The following is a 10,342-nucleotide window of genomic DNA, read 5'->3' on the forward strand; positions in this document are numbered from 1 at the left end:
AAATCAAGATTCAAAATACCATACTCATTTCACATTTTTCTTCAGGAGATGCTTATTTTAAAATAATTACCAGATCATTTTTAAGACTGCCTCTATATATGGTATATTCTCTTTCTCTTGTATACTCTTGACCCAGAACCCCTCATTTTCCAGAACATTCAAACAAAACACACTCCAGAGTGATCACAGACTGAGATGTAATCAGGATAATGTCACTACAAAGCTGGAATGCCATTAAGCTACGCAAAGAAGTTAATACCACTTTGAAATAAATATTCAGATTAAACAATGGAATGTATGGAAGGCCCAGATAAATTATTTCTATAAAAGAAACTACTGAAAATATCACCATGTGCTTGAATAAATATCAGATATTTGCCATCTAATTTTCTGCCTTACATATTGTTTGTTTGAGCCTCACAATTACACAGTGATCTCTTTCAACTTCGTTACAGTCCATAGTCGTTTCTTCCAGTGATCATTCTTATGGCACGATAGGTTTTTCAACCTCATAGACATTCTGTTCTCTGCTGGTTTTCCACCCACCCTTCCCTAGTAACTAACTGCACAGCAGCCCACTCTCAGCAGCTCTTTTCACAGATGAAATATAGATCTTGTAATTGTAATACAGCTTTGATTTCCTTGGACTTCTCATATGTTCATCTGAAAATTTCACTGCAGTAGTTAACAGCATCTTTACTTTACACTTAAGAAATAAAATATCCATTTTTAGATCATCATAGAATCATGGAATGGTTTGGGTTGAAAGGGACCTTAAAGATCATCTAGTTACACCCCCCCTGACATGGGCAGGGACGCCTTCCACTAGACCAGGTTGCTCAAAGCACTATCTAACCTGACCTCGAACACTGCCAGGGATGGAGCATCCACAACTTCTCTGGGCACCCTGTGGCAGGATCTCACCACCCTCACAGTAAACAACTCCTTCCTTATGTCTAAACCTATCCTCTGTCAGTTTAAAACCATTCTTCCTTGACCTATCTGGATCACATCAAGCTTCCCATCTACCAACACCCCAAGATGGTCAATTTCTCTTGATTTCACTGACCGATGCCTTTCCTAGATGGACCACACTATTTTACAGGAGTTTTCTATCCTCCAAGTTACTTCTAGAACATAACAACTGAGTAATTATCATTTCTTGAATTATCTAAAATTGAATATTCAAAAGTATACATATATTATTTTATTAAGCACTCTTTGAGATCAGTACTAAAATGCTTATTTTAGAATACAGAAGGAACAATATTAGACCAAAAAAGCCACTTGTGAAAATTTTAACCCTGGGTTTTGTTTTTTTTTTTAATACACAGTCCTGAAAATACAGGTATTAGAGAAAATAGAGAAATTTTATTTCTAAAAATGTTCTTCTCCTACACGGTGCTTCAAATCTCACACCTCTAACCCCAAAATCATGAAGACAACTGGATCCAGACAATTTCTGAAGCTCCATGGAACCTTCCATGAGGTACATTATTACAAAGATACTTCTTTGTACTCTCAGTGCATCCCCACATGCTGTTCCACATCCTTCATTTGTAAGTCTGAATCACAACATGTAGCAGCAAAAAGACCTACCACAACCTAAAAAGATTATCTTTCACGGGATGTTTGTACTACATGTCAAAAATATTTTATCATATGGTATATCCAGAATAAACAATGGATTGTACCTTCAAGATATAAGATAGAGGGGATGAAAAGTCCACCGAAACCAAAAGCACAGAGTTTAACGACAGACAATCAGTAAATCATGAACTACAAACATTCATCAGCCAGTCAGTACAAGTATTCTTCAAAGAAATATTTGTTTAAACTATTAAATAGTACTTCTATTTATATACATTGATTTTATTTCTACAGGCTATTTACAGATTCTTTTCCTCATGCTGGGGCATGATTGCTTAAACACCCATTTCTCGCTAAGATGTTTTAAATCAAAGTTAGTGTCAAAGAAATATTCAGATATTACTATACAGCATATGTATTACTGCATGTTACACTCATTTCTATTTCAGTCAGATTAAGGAAGCCCGAGCACTTTGCTATTTGCAAGGGACATAACTTCAAAAATCAGAAGACCATACTTAACATACTCATGGCAGTTAATTTCTGTGATTTCTGGGGTGTCTAAATTCAGAACTGTGATTTAAACCAGATTTGCCAAGAGGTACATTTTCTGGCTTCATATGCATTCAATATATATTTAATAACATTAATCACATTTTGGTCACAACATCTACTGATGTGTTAATAATTCAGTATTTTTGAAAAAGAAACCATTCTTCACTTGGTGAGTCAAAATACGGGATAAGAAGAGTGTCACCATTTGCAAAATTGCTTCAGTTATCTTGTCCTTGATCGGATGGTCAGCTGATGAAAAAGAAATTCCAGGACACATTCCACATAATTTAAAAAACAAACCTTTATTCTGTGATTCTTATTTCTTGCACGGGTGTGCAGAACACTTCCTCCCATGCTCTCTCAGTAAATAGAATCTACCACTATTTAAATCACAGTTTTCTTTTATATTCATAACCAAACTGGAAAAAAATTAAGAAATCAAGATATTTGGGGTTATATTAGAGCTATGCTTAATATTTACAAGAACTACTAAATATTTTAAACTGCTGCATCTTTAAAAAATACAGCAAAACATAAAGGGTCAGTCTTCAAAAAAAGAGCTATTTAAAAAAAAAAAAGAGTTAAATCAAGAATTGCAAAAAGTTTGAACAAGATATTCTGACATTATTTTCATTTTTTCTCCAAAAGCATTTAATGCTATTCACTGAAATGAAGGGCCTCAGCACACATTAGGTCTTATATCCCCAGGCCGTGCCCAGACAGCCATGTGTGCAACCAGGGCACACAGAACGAAAGCTGCCCACCACTGTCATTCGACTTTGAGAGCATTACGCCAGAAATCTAATAGAAAAACTATCAACATTCATTTGCTGGCTACATTGTGTCTGCTCCTGGGTGCATAGATATGCACTGAAAGACCAGATGGTTGGATTAGACTCAAGTCTATAATAAAGCAAAACATAGAGGATTTTGTACTTTTTTTTTGGTACTGTTTTTTTTCCTTTTCTCCCCCATTTTTTTTTCTTTATAATAGCTGTTCTGAATTTTCATAGATCCGTTATCTTTACATGCCAAGATTTCTTATTTCTAATTTTTTTATCATTTTGACTGAGTATCTTATAGCCTTTTTCAGATAAAAGCAGCAAGAGTGTGTTAAGCAATAAGGTAAAATAAAAACAAGCATAGAGAGATGATCAAGTCAAAAACTTGTGGGTGAAGACCTTGGAAAAAAATGCAAAAAATGCATGATTCATTAATGATTTTGAGCTTATGCTGGTAGCAGATGCTTGGCTAGACAAGATGGAACAGAAGTACTGAGGCCAATGATGAGCAGTGAAGGACTTTGAAAATCCAGCCTGGTTCATGTCTTGCTTTGGCACATATCAGGGACATTTCACTGCAGGTGATGGAGCAGTCTCACTGAAATCTGTGTGAGACCAGTTTGTTCTCTTCCATATTATCTCCTGGGCTTGTAAAACACATGTAAACAAGTACTGAAAAAAACCCCCACCATAATTTCTTTGCAAATAATTTTTTCAGACAAATCAAATAATTTCTCAGATACTGAAAATCTAACTAATCTGACATGATTTGTGAAAATTTAGTTCCTACTACTATAATTCATAATCAACTAGGAACTTAAATATTGACTTAAAAATGCAAATTTTGCCTTGAAGGATTGAAAATCCTTGTCTGGAATGATTTTTGATCAAAACCCTGGACTTGAACTACTGATTTTGATGGCACTGAAGAAGAGAGTTTTATAGATTCACTTTCTTTAGAGTTAAATGGCTTTGATAATTTAAAAATAATTACATCGTTTTATTTTACTTTTTTTGCCAAAGATATGATTGTCCTAAGGAAAGACTCCTACAGTCAGATTGATTACACTCTGGTATATTTACCAAGTCGGGAATTTTTTTCTTAGATAATTTTTACATTTTCAGAAATGGAATTCTACAGCAAGAATTTCATAATTTTTAAGCAATTTTGGGTGTCATTCTTATGGACTCTAGGTGTGCTGGAGTTGGGGACATCATTGCAGAATTGCTGGTTTTTCTCCTAAAGATGCACAAGTGAATAAATGAGAAAAGAAAACATGGACATCTGAAATTTTTATGATCAAATATTCTCACTTGAAACTACAGATTTTTTTTCCCTTCAGACTTCAATCTGACTATATTCTAGCTGATGTGGTCAGTGGCTTTGTTCCCTAGTGAAAGGATAGCACAGTGTGTCTTGGAATATGAAACCATTTCTGTAGTAGACATAAAGTTTATTTCACTTGGAAAGAAAAAGGATATTTGCCTTTGACTTCAACAGATGCTTTCTAGCTCTAACCATTCCCATGTGGATACACACCTAGCAATCTAATAAACCACAGAAATGCATTACTGTCCTCAACTATTTGATGTCTTCCTACTTCAGATCAGATCTATAATTTATAAAGGACTTCAGTTAATTCCAGACAGTAGGCTCATGTTTCACATGTCAAATACCTCATAATTTAATTTAGAAGAAATCAGCAGTGCTGACACCTGAGTAGTCAGGAGAAGGAACTGGAGTGCACCGCATGGCATGGCATGGCAGGAACTAGCACAAGTCCCATCATTTTTTACTTGTTATGTGTTGATTTTTTTCTGTCAACTTTGCATGTCAGATCAGTAATTATGTGTTAGAAGGGAACATAAGACCATTCATCCAGGGTAAGCATGATCACGAATGACATGTCAGAGAGACAGAATGTGTTGACAATGACATATCTCTGGAAGTCTACTTTTCAGTCACGATTCATTAAATCACATTCAAGAGTACATTAAATAGAGGCCAACTTACCTGAAAGCTGTTAATAGGAAAGCATATGTTTCTGTGTGTGTACAGAGGCATACTTTTAATGCATAAATGGAACCTCAGGAAAAAGATACAAGAATTTGGTTGTTGTGTAATATAATACTTATTTTGAGGTAATTCATTTAAGCATGAAAACAATTTGGAATGGAATTGTTGGAGGGAGTCCAGATTAGAGCTGTTAAGATGATCAGAGGGCTGGAGCGCCTCTCCAATGTAGATAGCTGGGAAAGTCGGGGGTTTTAAGCCAGGAGAAGAAGAGGCTCTGAGGAGACCTTATATCATTTTCTAGTACCTAAACGGAGTCCCAAAAGAGCTGCACAGGGCATAGAGTGATAGGACAATGAGTAATGGCTTTAAACTGAAAGAGGTCAGGTTTAAATTAGATATTAGAAAGAAATTCTTTAATGTGAGGGTGGTGAAACCCATGAACAGGTTGCTCAGAGAAGCCGTGGATGCCCCATCCCTGACAGTGTTCAAGGTCAGGTTACATAGATCCTTGACCTGCCTGGTCTAGTGAACGGTGTCCCTGTCCCTGGCAGGGGGGTTGGAACTAAATGATCTTTAATGTCCCTTTCAAGCCAAACCATTCACAATGCAAACACAGTACGGTGTAGTGTGATATAATCTGGTTCATTTCAACTGTACTTTAGAAAGATTTCCTTCAAATTTATGTCGTGCTATTACCAGAGACGTTTGGTCACTGTGAACCCTTCAGACATTTTTAAAAACATTTTAATGCAAGTACTCATTATGGGGTAAAAAATCTCCTGATGCGATATTGTTGTTAATGCAAGTGACAGCATACTAAGCAAAATGCAAAGAAGGAAAAGTCTGAGAAGCAGTATCTCAATACAGCATGCAATGGAACTGTCATTTGTACATATTTGCATTATCCAAATTGTTTGTATATAGGATGAAGCAGAGCTAAGCTTAATTTAATTATCCTTTAATTTCTCAGGCAGCTCACTGGACACCTAATTTTGCTTTCTGAAGCTCTGCTTCTGCTTCCCATTCTCCGTCTACTTCAAATGTAGAAGATTCCCCAAACCAGGTATATAAGCACGGTTTCATCTCACATTTAACTCTGGAAGATGCATAATTCCACTTGAGATTTGTTGTGATGTACATTCCTGAGCTACTCGACCTGACTGAAGTGCAGCCCTTCAGCCAGCATGGATTGCAGCACTTATGTTCACTTCAAAGCAGAAAAGCACAGGCTGTAACCTGGAGATCTCTGTGCTGCCTGGCACTGCAAAGGCTGTTTTCTTGTTAGCTGCTACTCTCTTGCTGACTTTGTAGGAGGAAGAGGAGGATACATGGAGAGCAAGGAAAAGTCTTTATTCTTTTTCAGTTTGAAGTTGTGTTACTTACACAGCCTTCTTTGCAGACTAAAGCCTAGATGATGTGTAAAAATGTCATTACCAGTCTTACTGGTCTTACCAGAGAGTATTTGCTTTGTTAGGACATATAAAGTGAGCACATATTCTACTTTTACGCTGATGTCATGACTTTGCTTAGGATTTCATTCTTTGAAATTTGGTTACATCAGCAGAAGAAGCTCAAAGGACTAGCCAAAATATGTGAACAAAGCTGTGTCTTCTCACCAGGGCTGCCAAAGAGAACTGAGTTTCTTTTTCATCTCTCCAGTCATCCTCTGGTTTGATGTGAAAGAATAGTCTAGAGAGAGTTTGATTTGACATTGAAACAATGAATGACACAGAGCATATATTTCTTTCTTACTTGTTCATAATGTTGCAGCCCCTTTGTTTTTCTGTTCCAGGTTTCACACCTATGCTGACTGGAAAAGCAGTGCATTGGTGGGGGGGGTGGGGGGGGGGGTGGGGAAATGCTTTAAATGTCATACCTGTTAAAAGAAATGGAAGCCAAACCAAATAAATGCCACAGAAGAGTGGTTACTAAACTCTCTGTTACTAATTCTAACAACTAAGGTTCAATATGAAAAGTCTAAACATCACCATCCCTACCCATGCTGGCTTTTTCTCAGGAGAGGAAGAGGCAAGGGACCTTTCACTGCAAACAGAGGCAGCATCCAGAGAGCCAGCTAACAAAGTGCTGGCCCTACAGGTGTAGACTGTAGCACACCCGAGCAACTCAGCAAGGGTCTTCAGTGACCATCCTCCCCAACTTAAGCAACTAAATTCTGTCTCTGGAACACTTGGCCCTTCTCAAGAACACTTAGTGTGAACTCAAGCACACGTAAAGCTCTCAGTAGGGTTCTTTGTTCGACATCTGAGAATCCTGTTTAGCTGAGTGGGGTGATAACGTTGCAGTTGACTGCTGTTTAAGTCTGCTTCTTCTTTTAGACTCTTAAGAGAATAAGTAAAATATTTAAGTCTGATGTGTTCATCTGTTTGGTTTCAGTTTGCATTCACCCTTCATCCCTTTCTTCTCTCTAAGTTAACCTGCAAAGTAATAATCATGTCTCTGATTTCCAGGTATTGGTTTCCCTATGTGTCTCACTTGTATTTAGGTCTTCTGTGTGTAACAGCATTGATTCACTGTGTTTCAGATTCCACTACAGATCAACATGACAGACCATTTCTCCTTGAAAAATTGTCTGCAAATTGAGATGGGGGAAAAAGGTGAGATGAAAGATTTACTGACATTTAAGACAGCAAACAGCTGCATGTGTAATTGTGTAGTTAGCATATCTTTACCTAGTTTAAAAATATCTTTCTAAAAGTTCATCTGTACCAGAGAATAAATATTTTTATTAGCATACACTTAGCCAAGCCATCAGACTGAAGGCCAAACTAGTGCCAAGAAATCACTTTGTTATAGTTACTAAACATACCACAGAGATGCAATTTAAATTTAAAACACCTAACTCCTAAGCCAGAGTAAATATTTTACTAAAGAAAGAGTACGTTCTTTTCAAAATGTTCAGAAAATTTCTTACCTGAACATCCTTCAATCTTTTCAACATTCAGTAAGTGCAGTGTCTTTTTCTTCCCTAAAATAATTGCTTTGTTTCAAAAGCCTATTCTGAAACTCATCCCCACGGGTGTTTGACCATTGTCTTTGGGGAGTCTCTTCTGCATCTTCTGTGTTGCTTGGTGATAGGATTCAAAATAATTCTGATTCTGGAAAGAGTGAAATAGTTCTGGTGCCTTCACGCCCTGGTCTGGAAACCCTCAGCTCACCAGTATTGCAAGATTGGAGGGTGCTTTTCTGTTCACTAAATTTTAACACTGAAACACCAAAACAACTTAAAGGCAAAATTAAAAATCTCATGCGTTGCACGAACTATTGAGTTAACAGCCTTTTACAAACCTAATTTGGAAAGAATACAGATTTTAGGAACTAATTCACGTGGCCATGGAATGTTTTAATCAAAAAACCTACATGTATGTTTATACATGAAAGATGTATCACTAACATAAAGATGGGACTTGTAAAGTGTTTTATGTACAATATGTTTATATACAGGGGTGTATTTTGTGAGAAGCAGACTTCAAAAGACTCTCTATCCTCAACTGTAACAAAATTAAGATAACACACATATATACTATCTTTTGATATATTCCTTGAATGTTGTGCTTTTTGTAATACTCATTTCCAGTGATGAAAATTAATTAGTCACAGCTTTTAACTAAAAAAATTAGCTGCTACTTATTATTTGCAAAAGTCTGGGCCACCTAAAATACTTATTCATGAAAATTAGAGATAAAAGAACATGTTAAAGAAGTACTTTGTTTAAATTAAATATAACATTAATTTAAATTCGTCTTCACATAGGAAAAATACTGTGCATAAATAATTCTATAATTTAAGGTTATTAGGAATCTCATCTACTGCTATTCTGATATTTTATATATATATTGTGTGTAAATGTGCATGGAAATAGTCTTTTGAAGAGAATATAATTACTCATTTCTTTCACTATTTTTATGTATTCAAGTGAAAATTTGAATATGAATTGAACGTTCATCAGTTATAAGCTTTTGGACCCAATGGATAATCTGGAAGGGCTCTCAGTAGGATTTTCATTATTATCTTTTATGATATTTATTATATTACTCTAATCAAATATGTGCTTCTCAAAAGGCACTCGGTGGCAAGACCAGTTTCTGAAAGTAATTTTCCAGATCTAGAAGTAAGAGAGGAATCAGGAGTGTACACAAAACGGAAGCAGTATCTGGCAAAAACCAAAAAGTTTTTTGGAACCTTAGATAATAGGAACTCTTTGTAACTATTTTCCCAGCACTCTTACACATGCTGATACAAGTGAGGAACAGAAAGGATCCCGGGTAAAACAAAATCCACTCGAGGACCTGCTTCATGGCACTGCATGTCAGTTGCTCCACAGTCCACTTAGTCCTATCTACAAATACACTCCATGGCTATAAATTAATTATTACAGTTTGTCTTGGTTTGAGGCATATTTGGAAGGAAATGTCTGAAATGAATATCCCTCTGTTAGAAGGCAGATTTCAGCAGCCCCTCCCCCACCAGGTTTGAAAAGAAATTCCTCAGAGAAAAGTGAAAAAGAACTATTTATTTAACAAGCAAAGTGCACGCAGGCACAGAAGAAAAGAATGAATAATGTTAGATAATAAAACCTCTCGCTGTGGAGAAGACCTGGGAAGATTTTCAAAGTCCTTTGTGGGTGTGGCTCTCTCGTCTCTGGAGCTGGGGTGCAGCTCGGGCCCCTCTGGACTGCAGTGTGGGACCTCCCAGTGATGCTCTGGTGTTGCTGAACAGTCCAGAAGAGGAGAAGAAGAAGAAGCTAAAGTCCCAGGAAACTCCTTGCTCCAGCTATGATCAAGAAGCTAGCTAAAAAACAGAGTTTTAACTCTCCATCTCTCTCCTGAGAAAAGGAGCTGAAAGCTGAGGAGAAGTAGGAAGGTGTTTCCTCTGCTCTGCCGCAGGAATGCAGGGGTGTGTGTGTCCTTGAGCACAAACTGCTCTGAAAAAAAAATTTGCCTGGCTTCTCTCCCCGCTTCTCCTGAGAAATAGCTTAAAGACACAGGAAGGCACAGGATTCATGTCTGGCATAGAGCAGGTGATAGGGAATACAGTATCATAGTCACCCCAGGACACAGCTGCAGCGAGACTGAAATGACAAGCCAAGTCAGTTTACGAACAAATTTATACATTCTAAAAAATGACAGTCCCCTCATGATCACAGCAATTTTCCTGCCATCACACTTTGCTGTGCTTTCAACTACTGTCAGTAATAGTAATTATTCTTTTTCCATAGAAAAATTAATCATATTATTTACTAAATAGGTCTAAAGCAGCACAAAGGAGTGATTCACAATATTCCTCTCATTTTTCTCTTTGTTCTATCCTGACGCCCTCCTTGATACAGTAATTACTAAACATAGAGCCTCTCTATTTCTATCTATATTGCTTTGATTTA

General features: G+C 36.8%; 1 long non-coding RNA gene across 2 annotated transcripts in view; it reads left to right on the plus strand.

Annotated features, from left to right (window-relative positions):
- Positions 1–7,561, plus strand: part of LOC109144701 — a 30,363-nt gene extending 22,802 nt beyond the window's left edge. For both annotated transcript variants that reach the window (XR_002045611.3, XR_005602389.1), the window contains 2 exons: positions 5,915–6,007; positions 7,487–7,561. This is a non-coding gene — a long non-coding RNA (uncharacterized LOC109144701). The remainder of the gene's footprint in view (positions 1–5,914; positions 6,008–7,486) is intronic.
- Positions 7,562–10,342: the final 2,781 nt, after the last annotated feature.

Source organism: Corvus cornix, chromosome 1, assembly GCF_000738735.6.
Source record: "Corvus cornix cornix isolate S_Up_H32 chromosome 1, ASM73873v5, whole genome shotgun sequence".
NCBI lineage: Eukaryota > Metazoa > Chordata > Aves > Passeriformes > Corvidae > Corvus > Corvus cornix.